Raw genomic sequence first — 23699 nt, forward strand, 5'->3', positions numbered from 1 at the left:
CACATGGGGAGAGTGTTAGAGAGTGAAACAACGATTGAAGCTCTCACATGGGGAGAGTGTTAGAGAGTGAAACAACGATTGAAGCTCTCACATGGGGAGAGTGTTAGAGAGTGAAACAACGATTGAAGCTCTCACATGGGGAGAGTGTTAGAGAGTGAGTGAAACAACGATTGAAGCTCTCACATGGGGAGAGTGTTAGAGAGTGAGTGAAACAACGATTGAGTCTCTCACATGGGGAGAGTGTTAGAGAGTGAAACAACGATTGAAGCTCTCACATGGGGAGAGTGTTAGAGAGTGAGTGAAACAACGATTGAGTCTCTCACATGGGGAGAGTGTTAGAGAGTGAGTGAAACAACGATTGAAGCTCTCACATGGGGAGAGTGTTAGAGAGTGAGTGAAGCAACGATTGGGGGGTCTCACATGGGGAGAGTGTTAGAGAGTGAAACAACGATTGAGGCTCTCACATGGGGAGAGTGTTAGAGAGTGAGTGAAACAACGATTGAAGCTCTCACATGGGGAGAGTGTTAGAGAGTGAAACAACGATTGAGTCTCTCACATGGGGAGAGTGTTAGAGAGTGAAACAATGATTGGGCTCTCACATGGGGAGAGTGTTAGAGAGTGAAACAACGATTGAGTCTCTCACATGGGGAGAGTGTTAGAGAGTGAAACAACAATTGAGTCTCTCACATGGGGAGAGTGTTAGAGAGTGAGTGAAACAACGATTGAAGCTCTCACATGGGGAGAGTGTTAGAGAGTGAGTGAAACAACGATTGAGGCTCTCACATGGGGAGAGTGTTAGAGAGTGAGTGAAACAACGATTGAGGCTCTCACATGGGGAGAGTGTTAGAGAGTGAAACAACGATTGAAGCTCTCACATGGGGAGAGTGTTAGTGAGTGAAACAACGATTGAAGCTCTCACATGGGGAGAGCGTTAGAGAGTGAAACAACGATTGAGGCTCTCACATGGGGAGAGTGTTAGAGAGTGAAACAATGATTGGGCTCTCACATGGGGAGAGTGTTAGAGAGTGAAACAACAATTGAGTCTCTCACATGGGGAGAGTGTTAGTGAGTGAAACAACGATTGAAGCTCTCACATGGGGAGAGCGTTAGAGAGTGAAACAACGATTGAAGCTCTCACATGGGGAGAGTGTTAGAGAGTGAGTGAAACAATGATTGAAGCTCTCACATGGGGAGAGTGTTAGAGAGTGAGTGAAACAACGATTGAAGGTCTCACATGGGGAGAGTGTTAGAGAGTGAAACAACGATTGAGTCTCTCACATGGGGAGAGTGTTAGAGAGTGAAACAACAATTGAGACTCTCACATGGGGAGAGTGTTAGAGAGTGAAACAACGATTGAAGCTCTCACATGGGGAGAGTGTTAGAGAGTGAAACAACGATTGAGTCTCTCACATGGGGAGAGTGTTAGAGAGTGAAACAACGATTGAGTCTCTCACATGGGGAGAGTGTTAGAGAGTGAAACAACGATTGAGTCTCTCACATGGGGAGAGTGTTAGAGAGTGAAACAACGATTGAGGCTCTCACATGGGGAGAGTGTTAGAGAGTGAAACAACAATTGAGGCTCTCACATGGGGAGAGTGTTAGAGAGTGAAACAACGATTGAGTCTCTCACATGGGGAGAGTGTTAGAGAGTGAAACAACGATTGAAGCTCTCACATGGGGAGAGTGTTAGAGAGTGAAACAACGATTGAGTCTCTCACATGGGGAGAGTGTTAGAGAGTGAAACAACGATTGAGTCTCTCACATGGGGAGAGTGTTAGAGAGTGAAACAACGATTGAGTCTCTCACATGGGGAGAGTGTTAGAGAGTGAAATAATGATTGGGCTCTCACATGGGGAGAGTGTTAGAGAGTGAAACAACGATTGAGTCTCTCACATGGGGAGAGTGTTAGAGAGTGAAACAACGATTGAGGCTCTCACATGGGGAGAGTGTTAGAGAGTGAAACAACGATTGAGTCTCTCACATGGGGAGAGTGTTAGAGAGTGAAACAACGATTGAAGCTCTCACATGGGGAGAGTGTTAGAGAGTGAAACAACGATTGAGTCTCTCACATGGGGAGAGTGTTAGAGAGTGAAACAACGATTGAGGCTCTCACATGGGGAGAGTGTTAGAGAGTGAAACAACGATTGAGTCTCTCACATGGGGAGAGTGTTAGAGAGTGAAACAACAATTGAGTCTCTCACATGGGGAGAGTGTTAGAGAGTGAGTGAAACAACGATTGAAGCTCTCACATGGGGAGAGTGTTAGAGAGTGAGTGAAACAACGATTGAAGCTCTCACATGGGGAGAGTGTTAGAGAGTGAAACAACGATTGAGGCTCTCACATGGGGAGAGTGTTAGAGAGTGAAACAACGATTGAAGCTCTCACATGGGGAGAGTGTTAGAGAGTGAAACAACGATTGAGTCTCTCACATGGGGAGAGTGTTAGAGAGTGAAACAACAATTGAGTCTCTCACATGGGGAGAGTGTTAGAGAGTGAAACAACAATTGAGACTCTCACATGGGGAGAGTGTTAGAGAGTGAAACAACGATTGAAGCTCTCACATGGGGAGAGTGTTAGAGAGTGAAACAATGATTGGGCTCTCACATGGGGAGAGTGTTAGAGAGTGAAACAACAATTGAGTCTCTCACATGGGGAGAGTGTTAGAGAGTGAAACAACAATTGAGACTCTCACATGGGGAGAGTGTTAGAGAGTGAAACAACGATTGAAGCTCTCACATGGGGAGAGTGTTAGAGAGTGAAACAACAATTGAGACTCTCACATGGGGAGAGTGTTAGAGAGTGAAACAACGATTGAAGCTCTCACATTGGGAGAGTGTTAGAGAGTGAAACAACGATTGGGGGGTCTCACATGGGGAGAGTGTTAGAGAGTGAAACAACGATTGAAGCTCTCACATGGGGAGAGTGTTAGAGAGTGAAACAACGATTGAAGCTCTCACATGGGGAGAGTGTTAGAGAGTGAAACAACGATTGAAGCTCTCACATGGGGAGAGTGTTAGAGTGAGTGAAAAAACGATTGAAGCTCTCACATGGGGAGAGTGTTAGAGAGTGAGTGAAACAACGATTGAGTCTCTCACATGGGGAGAGTGTTCGAGAGTGAAACAACGATTGAAGCTCTCACATGGGGAGAGTGTTAGAGAGTGAGTGAAACAACGATTGAGTCTCTCACATGGGGAGAGTGTTAGAGAGTGAGTGAAACAACGATTGAAGCTCTCACATGGGGAGAGTGTTAGAGAGTGAGTGAAACAACGATTGGGGGGTCTCACATGGGGAGAGTGTTAGAGAGTGAAACAACGATTGAGGCTCTCACATGGGGAGAGTGTTAGAGAGTGAGTGAAACAACGATTGAAGCTCTCACATGGGGAGAGTGTTAGAGAGTGAAACAACGATTGAGTCTCTCACATGGGGAGAGTGTTAGAGAGTGAAACAATGATTGGGCTCTCACATGGGGAGAGTGTTAGAGAGTGAAACAACGATTGAGTCTCTCACATGGGGAGAGTGTTAGAGAGTGAAACAACAATTGAGTCTCTCACATGGGGAGAGTGTTAGAGAGTGAGTGAAACAACGATTGAAGCTCTCACATGGGGAGAGTGTTAGAGAGTGAGTGAAACAACGATTGAGGCTCTCACATGGGGAGAGTGTTAGAGAGTGAGTGAAACAACGATTGAGGCTCTCACATGGGGAGAGTGTTAGAGAGTGAAACAACGATTGAAGCTCTCACATGGGGAGAGTGTTAGTGAGTGAAACAACGATTGAAGCTCTCACATGGGGAGAGCGTTAGAGAGTGAAACAACGATTGAGGCTCTCACATGGGGAGAGTGTTAGAGAGTGAAACAATGATTGGGCTCTCACATGGGGAGAGTGTTAGAGAGTGAAACAACAATTGAGTCTCTCACATGGGGAGAGTGTTAGTGAGTGAAACAACGATTGAAGCTCTCACATGGGGAGAGCGTTAGAGAGTGAAACAACGATTGAAGCTCTCACATGGGGAGAGTGTTAGAGAGTGAAACAACGATTGAAGCTCTCACATGGGGAGAGTGTTAGAGAGTGAGTGAAACAACGATTGAAGCTCTCACATGGGGAGAGTGTTAGAGAGTGAAACAACGATTGAGGCTCTCACATGGGGAGAGTGTTAGAGAGTGAAACAACGATTGAAGCTCTCACATGGGGAGAGTGTTAGAGAGTGAAACAACGATTGAGTCTCTCACATGGGGAGAGTGTTAGAGAGTGAAACAACAATTGAGTCTCTCACATGGGGAGAGTGTAAGAGAGTGAAACAACAATTGAGACTCTCACATGGGGAGAGTGTTAGAGAGTGAAACAACGATTGAAGCTCTCACATGGGGAGAGTGTTAGAGAGTGAAACAATGATTGGGCTCTCACATGGGGAGAGTGTTAGAGAGTGAAACAACGATTGAGTCTCTCACATGGGGAGAGTGTTAGAGAGTGAAACAACAATTGAGACTCTCACATGGGGAGAGTGTTAGAGAGTGAAACAACGATTGAAGCTCTCACATGGGGAGAGTGTTAGAGAGTGAAACAACAATTGAGACTCTCACATGGGGAGAGTGTTAGAGAGTGAAACAACGATTGAAGCTCTCACATGGGGAGAGTGTTAGAGAGTGAAACAGCGATTGGGGGGTCTCACATGGGGAGAGTGTTAGAGAGTGAAACAACGATTGAAGCTCTCACATGGGGAGAGTGTTAGAGAGTGAAACAACGATTGAAGCTCTCACATGGGGAGAGTGTTAGAGAGTGAAACAACGATTGAAGCTCTCACATGGGGAGAGTGTTAGAGAGTGAGTGAAACAACGATTGAAGCTCTCACATGGGGAGAGTGTTAGAGAGTGAGTGAAACAACGATTGAGTCTCTCACATGGGGAGAGTGTTAGAGAGTGAAACAACGATTGAAGCTCTCACATAGGGAGAGTGTTAGAGAGTGAGTGAAACAACGATTGAGTCTCTCACATGGGGAGAGTGTTAGAGAGTGAGTGAAACAACGATTGAAGCTCTCACATGGGGAGAGTGTTAGAGAGTGAAACAATGATTGGGGGGTCTCACATGGGGAGAGTGTTAGAGAGTGAAACAACGATTGAGGCTCTCACATGGGGAGAGTGTTAGAGAGTGAGTGAAACAACGATTGAAGCTCTCACATGGGGAGAGTGTTAGAGAGTGAAACAACGATTGAAGCTCTCACATGGGGAGAGTGTTAGAGAGTGAGTGAAACAACGATTGAAGCTCTCACATGGGGAGAGTGTTAGAGTGTGAGTGAAACAACGATTGAGTCTCTCAAATGGGGAGAGTGTTAGAGAGTGAAACAACGATTGAAGCTCTCACATGGGGAGAGTGTTAGAGAGTGAGTGAAACAACGATTGAGTCTCTCACATGGGGAGAGTGTTAGAGAGTGAAACAACGATTGAGTCTCTCACATGGGGAGAGTGTTAGAGAGTGAAACAACGATTGAAGATCTCACATGGGGAGAGTGTTAGAGAGTGAAACAACGATTGAAGCTCTCACATGGGGAGAGTGCTAGAGAGTGAAACAACGATTGAGTCTCTCACATGGGGAGAGTGTTAGAGAGTGAGTGAAACAACGATTGAAGCTCTCACATGGGGAGAGTGTTAGAGAGTGAGTGAAACAACGATTGAAGCTCTCACATGGGGAGAGTGTTAGAGAGTGAAACAACAATTGAGACTCTCACATGGGGAGAGTGTTAGAGAGTGAAACAACGATTGAGGCTCGCACATGGGGAGAGTGTTAGAGAGTGAGTGAAACAACGATTGAAGCTCTCACATGGGGAGAGTGTTAGAGAGTGAGTGAAACAACGATTGAAGCTCTCACATGGGGAGAGTGTTAGAGAGTGAAACAACAATTGAGTCTCTCACATGGGGAGAGTGTTAGAGAGTGAAACAACGATTGAGGCTCTCACATGGGGAGAGTGTTAGAGAGTGAGTGGAACAACGATTGAAGCTCTCACATGGGGAGAGTGTTAGAGAGTGAAACAACGATTGGGGGGTCTCACATGGGGAGAGTGTTAGAGAGTGAAACAACGATTGGGGGGTCTCACATGGGGAGAGTGTTAGAGAGTGAAACAACGATTGAGGCTCTCACATGGGGAGAGTGTTAGAGAGTGAAACAACGATTGAAGCTCTCACATGGGGAGAGTGTTAGAGAGTGAGTGAAACAACGATTGAGTCTCTCACATGGGGAGAGTGTTAGAGAGTGAAACAACGATTGAAGCTCTCACATGGGGAGAGTGTTAGAGAGTGAAACAACGATTGAGTCTCTCACATGGGGAGAGTGTTAGAGAGTGAAACAACGATTGAGTCTCTCACATGGGGAGAGTGTTAGAGAGTGAAACAACGATTGAGTCTCTCACATGGGGAGAGTGTTAGAGAGTGAAATAATGATTGGGCTCTCACATGGGGAGAGTGTTAGAGAGTGAAACAACGATTGAGTCTCTCACATGGGGAGAGTGTTAGAGAGTGAAACAACGATTGAGGCTCTCACATGGGGAGAGTGTTAGAGAGTGAAACAACGATTGAGTCTCTCACATGGGGAGAGTGTTAGAGAGTGAAACAACGATTGAAGCTCTCACATGGGGAGAGTGTTAGAGAGTGAAACAACAATTGAGTCTCTCACATGGGGAGAGTGTTAGAGAGTGAAACAACGATTGAGGCTCTCACATGGGGAGAGTGTTCGAGAGTGAAACAACGATTGAGTCTCTCACATGGGGAGAGTGTTAGAGAGTGAAACAACAATTGAGTCTCTCACATGGGGAGAGTGTTAGAGAGTGAGTGAAACAACGATTGAAGCTCTCACATGGGGAGAGTGTTAGAGAGTGAGTGAAACAACGATTGAAGCTCTCACATGGGGAGAGTGCTAGAGAGTGAAACAATGATTGAGGCTCTCACATGGGGAGAGTGTTAGAGAGTGAAACAACGATTGAGTCTCTCACATGGGGAGAGTGTTAGAGAGTGAAACAACGATTGAAGCTCTCACATGGGGAGAGTGTTAGAGAGTGAGTGAAACAACGATTGAAGCTCTAACATGGGGAGAGTGTAAGAGAGTGAAACAACGATTGAGTCTCTCACATGGGGAGAGTGTTAGAGAGTGAAACAACAATTGAGTCTCTCACATGGGGAGAGTGTTAGAGAGTGAAACAACAATTGAGACTCTCACATGGGGAGAGTGTTAGAGAGTGAAACAACGATTGAAGCTCTCACATGGGGAGAGTGTTAGAGAGTGAAACAACAATTGAGACTCTCACATGGGGAGAGTGTTAGAGAGTGAAACAACGATTGAAGCTCTCACATTGGGAGAGTGTTAGAGAGTGAAACAACGATTGGGGGGTCTCACATGGGGAGAGTGTTAGAGAGTGAAACAACGATTGAAGCTCTCACATGGGGAGAGTGTTAGAGAGTGAAACAACGATTGAAGCTCTCACATGGGGAGAGTGTTAGAGAGTGAAACAACGATTGAAGCTCTCACATGGGGAGAGTGTTAGAGAGTGAGTGAAACAACGATTGAAGCTCTCACATGGGGAGAGTGTTAGAGAGTGAGTGAAACAACGATTGAGTCTCTCACATGGGGAGAGTGTTCGAGAGTGAAACAACGATTGAAGCTCTCACATGGGGAGAGTGTTAGAGAGTGAGTGAAACAACGATTGAGTCTCTCACATGGGGAGAGTGTTAGAGAGTGAGTGAAACAACGATTGAAGCTCTCACATGGGGAGAGTGTTAGAGAGAGAGTGAAACAACGATTGGGGGGTCTCACATGGGGAGAGTGTTAGAGAGTGAAACAACGATTGAGGCTCTCACATGGGGAGAGTGTTAGAGAGTGAGTGAAACAACGATTGAAGCTCTCACATGGGGAGAGTGTTAGAGAGTGAAACAACGATTGAGTCTCTCACATGGGGAGAGTGTTAGAGAGTGAAACAATGATTGGGCTCTCACATGGGGAGAGTGTTAGAGAGTGAAACAACGATTGAGTCTCTCACATGGGGAGAGTGTTAGAGAGTGAAACAACAATTGAGTCTCTCACATGGGGAGAGTGTTAGAGAGTGAGTGAAACAACGATTGAAGCTCTCACATGGGGAGAGTGTTAGAGAGTGAGTGAAACAACGATTGAGGCTCTCACATGGGGAGAGTGTTAGAGAGTGAGTGAAACAACGATTGAGGCTCTCACATGGGGAGAGTGTTAGAGAGTGAAACAACGATTGAAGCTCTCACATGGGGAGAGTGTTAGTGAGTGAAACAACGATTGAAGCTCTCACATGGGGAGAGCGTTAGAGAGTGAAACAACGATTGAGGCTCTCACATGGGGAGAGTGTTAGAGAGTGAAACAATGATTGGGCTCTCACATGGGGAGAGTGTTAGAGAGTGAAACAACAATTGAGTCTCTCACATGGGGAGAGTGTTAGTGAGTGAAACAACGATTGAAGCTCTCACATGGGGAGAGCGTTAGAGAGTGAAACAACGATTGAAGCTCTCACATGGGGAGAGTGTTAGAGAGTGAAACAACGATTGAAGCTCTCACATGGGGAGAGTGTTAGAGAGTGAGTGAAACAACGATTGAAGCTCTCACATGGGGAGAGTGTTAGTGAGTGAAACAACGATTGAAGCTCTCACATGGGGAGAGCGTTAGAGAGTGAAACAACGATTGAAGCTCTCACATGGGGAGAGTGTTAGAGAGTGAAACAACGATTGAGTCTCTCACATGGAGAGAGTGTTAGAGAGTGAAACAACAATTGAGTCTCTCACATGGGGAGAGTGTTAGAGTGTGAAACAATGATTGGGCTCTCACATGGGGAGAGTGTTAGAGAGTGAAACAACGATTGAAGCTCTCACATGGGGAGAGTGTTAGAGAGTGAGTGAAACAACGATTGAAGCTCTCACATGGGGAGAGTGTTAGAGAGTGAGTGAAACAACGATTGAGTCTCTCACATGGGGAGAGTGTTAGAGAGTGAAACAACGATTGAAGCTCTCACATGGGGAGAGTGTTAGAGAGTGAGTGAAACAACGATTGAGTCTCTCACATGGGGAGAGTGTTAGAGAGTGAGTGAAACAACGATTGAAGCTCTCACATGGGGAGAGTGTTAGAGAGTGAGTGAAACAACGATTGGGGGGTCTAACATGGGGAGAGTGTTAGAGAGTGAAACAACGATTGAGGCTCTCACATGGGGAGAGTGTTAGAGAGTGAGTGAAACAACGATTGAAGCTCTCACATGGGGAGAGTGTTAGAGAGTGAAACAACGATTGAGTCTCTCACATGGGGAGAGTGTTAGAGAGTGAAACAACGATTGAGTCTCTCACATGGGGAGAGTGTTAGAGAGTGAAACAACAATTGAGTCTCTCACATGGGGAGAGTGTTAGAGAGTGAAACAACAATTGAGACTCTCACATGGGGAGAGTGTTAGAGAGTGAAACAACGATTGAAGCTCTCACATGGGGAGAGTGTTAGAGAGTGAAACAACAATTGAGACTCTCACATGGGGAGAGTGTTAGAGAGTGAAACAACGATTGAAGCTCTCACATGGGGAGAGTGTTAGAGAGTGAAACAACGATTGGGGGGTCTCACATGGGGAGAGTGTTAGAGAGTGAAACAACGATTGAAGCTCTCACATGGGGAGAGTGTTAGAGAGTGAAACAACGATTGAAGCTCTCACATGGGGAGAGTGTTAGAGAGTGAAACAACGATTGAAGCTCTCACATGGGGAGAGTGTTAGAGAGTGAGTGAAACAACGATTGAAGCTCTCACATGGGGAGAGTGTTAGAGAGTGAGTGAAACAACGATTGAGTCTCTCACATGGGGAGAGTGTTAGAGAGTGAAACAACGATTGAAGCTCTCACATGGGGAGAGTGTTAGAGAGTGAGTGAAACAACGATTGAGTCTCTCACATGGGGAGAGTGTTAGAGAGTGAGTGAAACAACGATTGAAGCTCTCACATGGGGAGAGTGTTAGAGAGTGAGTGAAGCAACGATTGGGGGGTCTCACATGGGGAGAGTGTTAGAGAGTGAAACAACGATTGAGGCTCTCACATGGGGAGAGTGTTAGAGAGTGAGTGAAACAACGATTGAAGCTCTCACATGGGGAGAGTGTTAGAGAGTGAAACAACGATTGAGTCTCTCACATGGGGAGAGTGTTAGAGAGTGAAACAATGATTGGGCTCTCACATGGGGAGAGTGTTAGAGAGTGAAACAACGATTGAGTCTCTCACATGGGGAGAGTGTTAGAGAGTGAAACAACAATTGAGTCTCTCACATGGGGAGAGTGTTAGAGAGTGAGTGAAACAACGATTGAAGCTCTCACATGGGGAGAGTGTTAGAGAGTGAGTGAAACAACGATTGAGGCTCTCACATGGGGAGAGTGTTAGAGAGTGAGTGAAACAACGATTGAGGCTCTCACATGGGGAGAGTGTTAGAGAGTGAAACAACGATTGAAGCTCTCACATGGGGAGAGTGTTAGTGAGTGAAACAACGATTGAAGCTCTCACATGGGGAGAGCGTTAGAGAGTGAAACAACGATTGAGGCTCTCACATGGGGAGAGTGTTAGAGAGTGAAACAATGATTGGGCTCTCACATGGGGAGAGTGTTAGAGAGTGAAACAACAATTGAGTCTCTCACATGGGGAGAGTGTTAGTGAGTGAAACAACGATTGAAGCTCTCACATGGGGAGAGCGTTAGAGAGTGAAACAACGATTGAAGCTCTCACATGGGGAGAGTGTTAGAGAGTGAGTGAAACAATGATTGAAGCTCTCACATGGGGAGAGTGTTAGAGAGTGAAACAACGATTGAAGCTCTCACATGGGGAGAGTGTTAGAGAGTGAAACAACGATTGAGTCTCTCACATGGGGAGAGTGTTAGAGAGTGAAACAACGATTGAGTCTCTCACATGGGGAGAGTGTTAGAGAGTGAAACAACGATTGAGTCTCTCACATGGGGAGAGTGTTAGAGAGTGAAACAACGATTGAGGCTCTCACATGGGGAGAGTGTTAGAGAGTGAAACAACAATTGAGGCTCTCACATGGGGAGAGTGTTAGAGAGTGAAACAACGATTGAGTCTCTCACATGGGGAGAGTGTTAGAGAGTGAAACAACGATTGAAGCTCTCACATGGGGAGAGTGTTAGAGAGTGAAACAACGATTGAGTCTCTCACATGGGGAGAGTGTTAGAGAGTGAAACAACGATTGAGTCTCTCACATGGGGAGAGTGTTAGAGAGTGAAACAACGATTGAGTCTCTCACATGGGGAGAGTGTTAGAGAGTGAAATAATGATTGGGCTCTCACATGGGGAGAGTGTTAGAGAGTGAAACAACGATTGAGTCTCTCACATGGGGAGAGTGTTAGAGAGTGAAACAACGATTGAGGCTCTCACATGGGGAGAGTGTTAGAGAGTGAAACAACGATTGAGTCTCTCACATGGGGAGAGTGTTAGAGAGTGAAACAACGATTGAAGCTCTCACATGGGGAGAGTGTTAGAGAGTGAAACAACGATTGAGTCTCTCACATGGGGAGAGTGTTAGAGAGTGAAACAACGATTGAGGCTCTCACATGGGGAGAGTGTTAGAGAGTGAAACAACGATTGAGTCTCTCACATGGGGAGAGTGTTAGAGAGTGAAACAACAATTGAGTCTCTCACATGGGGAGAGTGTTAGAGAGTGAGTGAAACAACGATTGAAGCTCTCACATGGGGAGAGTGTTAGAGAGTGAGTGAAACAACGATTGAAGCTCTCACATGGGGAGAGTGTTAGAGAGTGAAACAACGATTGAGGCTCTCACATGGGGAGAGTGTTAGAGAGTGAAACAACGATTGAAGCTCTCACATGGGGAGAGTGTTAGAGAGTGAAACAACGATTGAGTCTCTCACATGGGGAGAGTGTTAGAGAGTGAAACAACAATTGAGTCTCTCACATGGGGAGAGTGTTAGAGAGTGAAACAACAATTGAGACTCTCACATGGGGAGAGTGTTAGAGAGTGAAACAACGATTGAAGCTCTCACATGGGGAGAGTGTTAGAGAGTGAAACAATGATTGGGCTCTCACATGGGGAGAGTGTTAGAGAGTGAAACAACAATTGAGTCTCTCACATGGGGAGAGTGTTAGAGAGTGAAACAACAATTGAGACTCTCACATGGGGAGAGTGTTAGAGAGTGAAACAACGATTGAAGCTCTCACATGGGGAGAGTGTTAGAGAGTGAAACAACAATTGAGACTCTCACATGGGGAGAGTGTTAGAGAGTGAAACAACGATTGAAGCTCTCACATTGGGAGAGTGTTAGAGAGTGAAACAACGATTGGGGGGTCTCACATGGGGAGAGTGTTAGAGAGTGAAACAACGATTGAAGCTCTCACATGGGGAGAGTGTTAGAGAGTGAAACAACGATTGAAGCTCTCACATGGGGAGAGTGTTAGAGAGTGAAACAACGATTGAAGCTCTCACATGGGGAGAGTGTTAGAGTGAGTGAAAAAACGATTGAAGCTCTCACATGGGGAGAGTGTTAGAGAGTGAGTGAAACAACGATTGAGTCTCTCACATGGGGAGAGTGTTCGAGAGTGAAACAACGATTGAAGCTCTCACATGGGGAGAGTGTTAGAGAGTGAGTGAAACAACGATTGAGTCTCTCACATGGGGAGAGTGTTAGAGAGTGAGTGAAACAACGATTGAAGCTCTCACATGGGGAGAGTGTTAGAGAGTGAGTGAAACAACGATTGGGGGGTCTCACATGGGGAGAGTGTTAGAGAGTGAAACAACGATTGAGGCTCTCACATGGGGAGAGTGTTAGAGAGTGAGTGAAACAACGATTGAAGCTCTCACATGGGGAGAGTGTTAGAGAGTGAAACAACGATTGAGTCTCTCACATGGGGAGAGTGTTAGAGAGTGAAACAATGATTGGGCTCTCACATGGGGAGAGTGTTAGAGAGTGAAACAACGATTGAGTCTCTCACATGGGGAGAGTGTTAGAGAGTGAAACAACAATTGAGTCTCTCACATGGGGAGAGTGTTAGAGAGTGAGTGAAACAACGATTGAAGCTCTCACATGGGGAGAGTGTTAGAGAGTGAGTGAAACAACGATTGAGGCTCTCACATGGGGAGAGTGTTAGAGAGTGAGTGAAACAACGATTGAGGCTCTCACATGGGGAGAGTGTTAGAGAGTGAAACAACGATTGAAGCTCTCACATGGGGAGAGTGTTAGTGAGTGAAACAACGATTGAAGCTCTCACATGGGGAGAGCGTTAGAGAGTGAAACAACGATTGAGGCTCTCACATGGGGAGAGTGTTAGAGAGTGAAACAATGATTGGGCTCTCACATGGGGAGAGTGTTAGAGAGTGAAACAACAATTGAGTCTCTCACATGGGGAGAGTGTTAGTGAGTGAAACAACGATTGAAGCTCTCACATGGGGAGAGCGTTAGAGAGTGAAACAACGATTGAAGCTCTCACATGGGGAGAGTGTTAGAGAGTGAAACAACGATTGAAGCTCTCACATGGGGAGAGTGTTAGAGAGTGAGTGAAACAACGATTGAAGCTCTCACATGGGGAGAGTGTTAGAGAGTGAAACAACGATTGAGGCTCTCACATGGGGAGAGTGTTAGAGAGTGAAACAACGATTGAAGCTCTCACATGGGGAGAGTGTTAGAGAGTGAAACAACGATTGAGTCTCTCACATGGGGAGAGTGTTAGAGAGTGAAACAACAATTGAGTCTCTCACATGGGGAGAGTGTAAGAGAGTGAAACAACAATTGAGACTCTCACATGGGGAGAGTGTTAGAGAGTGAAACAACGATTGAAGCTCTCACATGGGGAGAGTGTTAGAGAGTGAAACAATGATTGGGCTCTCACATGGGGAGAGTGTTAGAGAGTGAAACAACGATTGAGTCTCTCACATGGGGAGAGTGTTAGAGAGTGAAACAACAATTGAGACTCTCACATGGGGAGAGTGTTAGAGAGTGAAACAACGATTGAAGCTCTCACATGGGGAGAGTGTTAGAGAGTGAAACAACAATTGAGACTCTCACATGGGGAGAGTGTTAGAGAGTGAAACAACGATTGAAGCTCTCACATGGGGAGAGTGTTAGAGAGTGAAACAGCGATTGGGGGGTCTCACATGGGGAGAGTGTTAGAGAGTGAAACAACGATTGAAGCTCTCACATGGGGAGAGTGTTAGAGAGTGAAACAACGATTGAAGCTCTCACATGGGGAGAGTGTTAGAGAGTGAGTGAAACAACGATTGAAGCTCTCACATGGGGAGAGTGTTAGAGAGTGAGTGAAACAACGATTGAGTCTCTCACATGGGGAGAGTGTTAGAGAGTGAAACAACGATTGAAGCTCTCACATGGGGAGAGTGTTAGAGAGTGAAACAACGATTGAAGCTCTCACATGGGGAGAGTGTTAGAGAGTGAGTGAAACAACGATTGAGTCTCTCACATGGGGAGAGTGTTAGAGAGTGAAACAACGATTGAGTCTCTCACATGGGGAGAGTGTTAGAGAGTGAAACAACGATTGAAGATCTCACATGGGGAGAGTGTTAGAGAGTGAAACAACGATTGAAGCTCTCACATGGGGAGAGTGCTAGAGAGTGAAACAACGATTGAGTCTCTCACATGGGGAGAGTGTTAGAGAGTGAGTGAAACAACGATTGAAGCTCTCACATGGGGAGAGTGTTAGAGAGTGAGTGAAACAACGATTGAAGCTCTCACATGGGGAGAGTGTTAGAGAGTGAAACAACAATTGAGACTCTCACATGGGGAGAGTGTTAGAGAGTGAAACAACAATTGAGTCTCTCACATGGGGAGAGTGTTAGAGAGTGAAACAACGATTGAGGCTCTCACATGGGGAGAGTGTTAGAGAGTGAGTGGAACAACGATTGAAGCTCTCACATGGGGAGAGTGTTAGAGAGTGAAACAACGATTGGGGGGTCTCACATGGGGAGAGTGTTAGAGAGTGAAACAACGATTGGGGGGTCTCACATGGGGAGAGTGTTAGAGAGTGAAACAACGATTGAGGCTCTCACATGGGGAGAGTGTTAGAGAGTGAAACAACGATTGAAGCTCTCACATGGGGAGAGTGTTAGAGAGTGAGTGAAACAACGATTGAGTCTCTCACATGGGGAGAGTGTTAGAGAGTGAAACAACGATTGAAGCTCTCACATGGGGAGAGTGTTAGAGAGTGAAACAACGATTGAGTCTCTCACATGGGGAGAGTGTTAGAGAGTGAAACAACGATTGAGTCTCTCACATGGGGAGAGTGTTAGAGAGTGAAACAACGATTGAGTCTCTCACATGGGGAGAGTGTTAGAGAGTGAAATAATGATTGGGCTCTCACATGGGGAGAGTGTTAGAGAGTGAAACAACGATTGAGTCTCTCACATGGGGAGAGTGTTAGAGAGTGAAACAACGATTGAGGCTCTCACATGGGGAGAGTGTTAGAGAGTGAAACAACGATTGAGTCTCTCACATGGGGAGAGTGTTAGAGAGTGAAACAACGATTGAAGCTCTCACATGGGGAGAGTGTTAGAGAGTGAAACAACAATTGAGTCTCTCACATGGGGAGAGTGTTAGAGAGTGAAACAACGATTGAGGCTCTCACATGGGGAGAGTGTTCGAGAGTGAAACAACGATTGAGTCTCTCACATGGGGAGAGTGTTAGAGAGTGAAACAACAATTGAGTCTCTCACATGGGGAGAGTGTTAGAGAGTGAGTGAAACAACGATTGAAGCTCTCACATGGGGAGAGTGTTAGAGAGTGAGTGAAACAACGATTGAAGCTCTCACATGGGGAGAGTGCTAGAGAGTGAAACAACGATTGAGGCTCTCACATGGGGAGAGTGTTAGAGAGTGAAACAACGATTGAAGCTCTCACATGGGGAGAGTGTTAGAGAGTGAAACAACGATTGAGTCTCTCACATGGGGAGAGTGTTAGAGAGTGAAACAACAATTGAGTCTCTCACATGGGGAGAGTGTTAGAGAGTGAAACAACAATTGAGACTCTCACATGGGGAGAGTGTTAGAGAGTGAAACAACGATTGAAGCTCTCACATGGGGAGAGTGTTAGAGAGTGAAACAATGATTGGGCTCTCACATGGGGAGAGTGTTAGAGAGTGAAACAACGATTGAGTCTCTCACATGGGGAGAGTGTTAGAGAGTGAAACAACGATTGAAGCTCTCACATGGGGAGAGTGTTAGAGAGTGAGTGAAACAACGATTGAAGCTCTCACATGGGGAGAGTGTAAGAGAGTGAAACAACGATTGAGTCTCTCACATGGGGAGAGTGTTAGAGAGTGAAACAACAATTGAGTCTCTCACATGGGGAGAGTGTTAGAGAGTGAAACAACAATTGAGACTCTCACATGGGGAGAGTGTTAGAGAGTGAAACAACGATTGAAGCTCTCACATGGGGAGAGTGTTAGAGAGTGAAACAACAATTGAGACTCTCACATGGGGAGAGTGTTAGAGAGTGAAACAACGATTGAAGCTCTCACATTGGGAGAGTGTTAGAGAGTGAAACAACGATTGGGGGGTCTCACATGGGGAGAGTGTTAGAGAGTGAAACAACGATTGAAGCTCTCACATGGGGAGAGTGTTAGAGAGTGAAACAACGATTGAAGCTCTCACATGGGGAGAGTGTTAGAGAGTGAAACAACGATTGAAGCTCTCACATGGGGAGAGTGTTAGAGAGTGAGTGAAACAACGATTGAAGCTCTCACATGGGGAGAGTGTTAGAGAGTGAGTGAAACAACGATTGAGTCTCTCACATGGGGAGAGTGTTCGAGAGTGAAACAACGATTGAAGCTCTCACATGGGGAGAGTGTTAGAGAGTGAGTGAAACAACGATTGAGTCTCTCACATGGGGAGAGTGTTAGAGAGTGAGTGAAACAACGATTGAAGCTCTCACATGGGGAGAGTGTTAGAGAGTGAGTGAAACAACGATTGGGGGGTCTCACATGGGGAGAGTGTTAGAGAGTGAAACAACGATTGAGGCTCTCACATGGGGAGAGTGTTAGAGAGTGAGTGAAACAACGATTGAAGCTCTCACATGGGGAGAGTGTTAGAGAGTGAAACAACGATTGAGTCTCTCACATGGGGAGAGTGTTAGAGAGTGAAACAATGATTGGGCTCTCACATGGGGAGAGTGTTAGAGAGTGAAACAACGATTGAGTCTCTCACATGGGGAGAGTGTTAGAGAGTGAGTGAAACAACGATTGAAGCTCTCACATGGGGAGAGTGTTAGAGAGTGAGTGAAACAACGATTGAGGCTCTCACATGGGGAGAGTGTTAGAGAGTGAGTGAAACAACGATTGAGGCTCTCACATGGGGAGAGTGTTAGAGAGTGAAACAACGATTGAAGCTCTCACATGGGGAGAGTGTTAGTGAGTGAAACAACGATTGAAGCTCTCACATGGGGAGAGCGTTAGAGAGTGAAACAACGATTGAGGCTCTCACATGGGGAGAGTGTTAGAGAGTGAAACAATGATTGGGCTCTCACATGGGGAGAGTGTTAGAGAGTGAAACAACAATTGAGTCTCTCACATGGGGAGAGTGTTAGTGAGTGAAACAACGATTGAAGCTCTCACATGGGGAGAGCGTTAGAGAGTGAAACAACGATTGAAGCTCTCACATGGGGAGAGTGTTAGAGAGTGAAACAACGATTGAAGCTCTCACATGGGGAGAGTGTTAGAGAGTGAGTGAAACAACGATTGAAGCTCTCACATGGGGAGAGTGTTAGTGAGTGAAACAACGATTGAAGCTCTCACATGGGGAGAGCGTTAGAGAGTGAAACAACGATTGAAGCTCTCACATGGGGAGAGTGTTAGAGAGTGAAACAACGATTGAGTCTCTCACATGGAGAGAGTGTTAGAGAGTGAAACAACAATTGAGTCTCTCACATGGGGAGAGTGTTAGAGAGTGAAACAACAATTGAGACTCTCACATGGGGAGAGTGTTAGAGAGTGAAACAACGATTGAAGCTCTCACATGGGGAGAGTGTTAGAGTGTGAAACAATGATTGGGCTCTCACATGGGGAGAGTGTTAGGGAGTGAAACAACGATTGAGTCTCTCACATGGGGAGAGTGTGAGAGAGTGAAACAACAATTGAGACTCTCACATGGGGAGAGTGTTAGAGAGTGAAACAACGATTGAAGCTCTCACATGGGGAGAGTGTTAGAGAGTGAAACAACAATTGAGACTCTCACATGGGGAGAGTGTTAGAGAGTGAAACAACGATTGAAGCTCTCACATGGGGAGAGTGTTAGAGAGTGAAACAACGATTGGGGGGTCTCACATGGGGAGAGTGTTAGAGAGTGAAACAACGATTGAAGCTCTCACATGGGGAGAGTGTTAGAGAGTGAAACAACGATTGAAGCTCTCACATGGGGAGAGTGTTAGAGAGTGAAACAACGATTGAAGCTCTCACATGGGGAGAGTGTTAGAGAGTGAGTGAAACAACGATTGAAGCTCTCACATGGGGAGAGTGTTAGAGAGTGAGTGAAACAACGATTGAGTCTCTCACATGGGGAGAGTGTTAGAGAGTGAAACAACGATTGAAGCTCTCACATAGGGAGAGTGTTAGAGAGTGAGTGAAACAACGATTGAGTCTCTCACATGGGGAGAGTGTTAGAGAGTGAGTGAAACAACGATTGAAGCTCTCACATGGGGAGAGTGTTAGAGAGTGAAACAACGATTGGGGGGTCTCACATGGGGAGAGTGTTAGAGAGTGAAACAACGATTGAGGCTCTCACATGGGGAGAGTGTTAGAGAGTGAGTGAAACAACGATTGAAGCTCTCACATGGGGAGAGTGTTAGAGAGTGAAACAGCGATTGAAGCTCTCACATGGGGAGAGTGTTAGAGAGTGAGTGAAACAACGATTGAAGCTCTCACATGGGGAGAGTGTTAGAGAGTGAGTGAAACAACGATTGAGTCTCTCAAATGGGGAGAGTGTTAGAGAGTGAAACAACGATTGAAGCTCTCACATGGGGAGAGTGTTAGAGAGTGAGTGAAACAACGATTGAGTCTCTCACATGGGGAGAGTGTTAGAGAGTGAAACAACGATTGAGTCTCTCACATGGGGAGAGTGTTAGAGAGTGAAACAACGATTGAAGATCTCACATGGGGAGAGTGTTAGAGAGTGAAACAACGATTGAAGCTCTCACATGGGGAGAGTGCTAGAGAGTGAAACAACGATTGAGTCTCTCACATGGGGAGAGTGTTAGAGAGTGAGTGAAACAACGATTGAAGCTCTCACATGGGGAGAGTGTTAGAGAGTGAGTGAAACAACGATTGAAGCTCTCACATGGGGAGAGTGTTAGAGAGTGAAACAACAATTGAGACTCTCACATGGGGAGAGTGTTAGAGAGTGAAACAACGATTGAGGCTCGCACATGGGGAGAGTGTTAGAGAGTGAGTGAAACAACGATTGAAGCTCTCACATGGGGAGAGTGTTAGAGAGTGAGTGAAACAACGATTGAAGCTCTCACATGGGGAGAGTGTTAGAGAGTGAAACAACAATTGAGTCTCTCACATGGGGAGAGTGTTAGAGAGTGAAACAACGATTGAGGCTCTCACATGGGGAGAGTGTTAGAGAGTGAGTGGAACAACGATTGAAGCTCTCACATGGGGAGAGTGTTAGAGAGTGAAACAACGATTGGGGGGTCTCACATGGGGAGAGTGTTAGAGAGTGAAACAACGATTGGGGGGTCTCACATGGGGAGAGTGTTAGAGAGTGAAACAACGATTGAGGCTCTCACATGGGGAGAGTGTTAGAGAGTGAAACAACGATTGAAGCTCTCACATGGGGAGAGTGTTAGAGAGTGAGTGAAAGAACGATTGAGTCTCTCACATGGGGAGAGTGTTAGAGAGTGAGTGAAACAACGATTGAGTCTCTCACATGGGGAGAGTGTTAGAGAGTGAATGAAACAACGATTGAGTCTCTCACATGGGGAGAGTGTTGGAGAGTGAGTGAAACAACGATTGAGTCTCTCACATGGGGAGAGTGTTAGAGAGTGAAACAACGATTGAGTCTCTCACATGGGGAGAGTGTTAGAGAGTGAAACAACGATTGAAGCTCTCACATGGGGAGAGTGTTAGAGAGTGAAACAACGATTGAGTCTCTCACATGGGGAGAGTGTTAGAGAGTGAGTGAAACAACGATTGAGTCTCTCACATGGGGAGAGTGTTAGAGAGTGAAACAACGATTGAGTCTCTCACATGGGGAGAGTGTTAGAGAGTGAAACAACGATTGAAGCTCTCACATGGGGAGAGTGTTAGAGAGTGAAACAACGATTGGGGGGTCTCACATGGGGAGAGTGTTAGAGAGTGAGTGAAACAACGATTGAGTCTCTCACATGGGGAGAGTGTTAGAGAGTGAGTGAAACAACGATTAAGGCTCTCACATGGGGAGAGTGTTAGAGAGTGAGTGAAACAACGATTGAAGCTCTCACATGGGGAGAGTGTTAGAGAGTGAAACAACAATTGAGTCTCTCACATGGGGAGAGTGTTAGAGAGTGAAACAACAATTGAGTCTCTCACATGGGGAGAGTGTTAGAGAGTGAAACAACGATTGAGGCTCTCACATGGGGAGAGCGTTAGAGAGTGAAACAACAATTGAGTCTCTCACATGGGGAGAGTGTTAGAGAGTGAAACAACAATTGAGTCTCTCACATGGGGAGAGTGTTAGAGAGTGAAACAACAATTGAGTCTCTCACATGGGGAGAGTGTTAGAGAGTGAAACAACGATTGAGGCTCTCACATGGGGAGATTGTTAGAGAGTGAAACAACAATTGAGTCTCTCACATGGGGAGAGTGTTAGAGAGTGAAACAACGATTGAGGCTCTCACATGGGGAGAGTGTTAGAGAGTGAAACAACGATTGAGACTCTCACATGGGGAGAGTGTTAGAGAGTGAAACAACAATTGAGTCTCTCACATGGGGAGAGTGTTAGAGAGTGAAACAACGATTGAGGCTCTCACATGGGGAGAGTGTTAGAGAGTGAAACAACAATTGAGTCTCTCACATGGGGAGAGTGTTCGAGAGTGAAACAACGATTGAGACTCTCACATGGGGAGAGTGTTAGAGAGTGAAACAACAATTGAGTCTCTCACATGGGGAGAGTGTTAGAGAGTGAAACAACGATTGAGCCTCTCACATGGGGAGAGTGTTAGAGAGTGAAACAACGATTGAAGCTCTCACATGGGGAGAGTGTTAGAGAATGAAACAACGATTGAAGCTCTCACATGGGGAGAGTGTTAGAGAGTGAAACAACAATTGAGTCTCTCACATGGGGAGAGTGTTAGAGAGTGAAACAACGATTGAGGCTCTCACATGGGGAGAGTGTTAGAGAGTGAAACAACGATTGAGTCTCTCACATGGGGAGAGTGTTAGAGAGTGAAACAACGATTGAAGCTCTCACATGGGGAGAGTGTTAGAGAGTGAAACAACGATTGAGTCTCTCACATGGGGAGAGTGTTAGAGAGTGAAACAACAATTGAGTCTCTCACATGGGGAGAGTGTTAGAGAGTGAAACAACAATTGAGACTCTCACATGGGGAGAGTGTTAGAGAGTGAAACAACGATTGAAGCTCTCACATGGGGAGAGTGTTAGAGAGTGAAACAACAATTGAGACTCTCACATGGGGAGAGTGTTAGAGAGTGAAACAACGATTGAAGCTCTCACATGGGGAGAGTGTTAGAGAGTGAAACAACGATTGGGGGGTCTCACATGGGGAGAGTGTTAGAGAGTGAAACAACGATTGAAGCTCTCACATGGGGAGAGTGTTAGAGAGTGAAACAACGATTGAAGCTCTCACATGGGGAGAGTGTTAGAGAGTGAAACAACGATTGAAGCTCTCACATGGGGAGAGTGTTAGAGAGTGAGTGAAACAACGATTGAATCTCTCACATGGGGAGAGTGTTAGAGAGTGAGTGAAACAACGATTGAGTCTCTCACATGGGGAGAGTGTTAGAGAGTGAAACAATGATTGAAGCTCTCACATAGGGAGAGTGTTAGAGAGTGAGTGAAACAACGATTGAGTCTCTCACATGGGGAGAGTGTTAGAGAGTGAGTGAAACAACGATTGAAGCTCTCACATGGGGAGAGTGTTAGAGAGTGAAACAACGATTGGGGGGTCTCACATGGGGAGAGTGTTAGAGAGTGAAACAACGATTGAGGCTCTCACATGGGGAGAGTGTTAGAGAGTGAGTGAAACAACGATTGAAGCTCTCACATGGGGAGAGTGTTAGAGAGTGAAACAACGATTGAAGCTCTCACATGGGGAGAGTGTTAGAGAGTGAAACAACGATTGAAGCTCTCACATGGGGAGAGTGTTAGAGAGTGAGTGAAACAACGATTGAAGCTCTCACATGGGGAGAGTGTTAGAGAGTGAGTGAAACAACGATTGAGTCTCTCAAATGGGGAGAGTGTTAGAGAGTGAAACAACGATTGAAGCTCTCACATGGGGAGAGTGTTAGAGAGTGAGTGAAACAACGATTGAGTCTCTCACATGGGGAGAGTGTTAGAGAGTGAAACAACGATTGAGTCTCTCACATGGGGAGAGTGTTAGAGAGTGAAACAACGATTGAAGCTCTCACATGGGGAGAGTGTTAGAGAGTGAAACAACGATTGAAGCTCTCACATGGGGAGAGTGCTAGAGAGTGAAACAACGATTGAGTCTCTCACATGGGGAGAGTGTTAGAGAGTGATTGAAACAACGATTGAAGCTCTCACATGGGGAGAGTGTTAGAGAGTGAGTGAAACAACGATTGAAGCTCTCACATGGGGAGAGTGTTAGAGAGTGAAACAACAATTGAGACTCTCACATGGGGAGAGTGTTAGAGAGTGAAACAACGATTGAGGCTCGCACATGGGGAGAGTGTTAGAGAGTGAGTGAAACAACGATTGAAGCTCTCACATGGGGAGAGTGTTAGAGAGTGAGTGAAACAACGATTGAAGCTCTCACATGGGGAGAGTGTTAGAGAGTGAAACAACAATTGAGTCTCTCACATGGGGAGAGTGTTAGAGAGTGAAACAACGATTGAGGCTCTCACATGGGGAGAGTGTTAGAGAGTGAGTGGAACAACGATTGAAGCTCTCACATGGGGAGAGTGTTAGAGAGTGAAACAACGATTGGGGGGTCTCACATGGGGAGAGTGTTAGAGAGTGAAACAACAATTGGGGGGTCTCACATGGGGAGAGTGTTAGAGAGTGAAACAACGATTGAGTCTCTCACATGGGGAGAGTGTTAGAGAGTGAGTGAAACAACGATTGAAGCTCTCACATGGGGAGAGTGTTAGAGAGTGAGTGAAACAACGATTGAGTCTCTCACATGGGGAGAGTGTTAGAGAGTGAAACAACGATTGAAGCTCTCACATGGGGAGAGTGTTAGAGAGTGAAACAACGATTGAGTCTCTCACATGGGGAGAGTGTTAGAGAGTGAGTGAAACAACGATTGAGTCTCTCACATGGGGAGAGTGTTAGAGAGTGAAACAACGATTGAGTCTCTCACATGGGGAGAGTGTTAGAGAGTGAAACAACGATTGAAGCTCTCACATGGGGAGAGTGTTGGAGAGTGAGTGAAACAACGATTGAAGCTCTCACATGGGGAGAGTGTTAGAGAGTGAGTGAAACAACGATTGAGTCTCTCACATGGGGAGAGTGTTAGAGAGTGAAACAACGATTGAAGCTCTCACATG

This window comes from Pristiophorus japonicus, chromosome 4 (genome assembly GCF_044704955.1).
Source record: "Pristiophorus japonicus isolate sPriJap1 chromosome 4, sPriJap1.hap1, whole genome shotgun sequence".
NCBI classification, from domain to species: Eukaryota; Metazoa; Chordata; class Chondrichthyes; family Pristiophoridae; genus Pristiophorus; species Pristiophorus japonicus.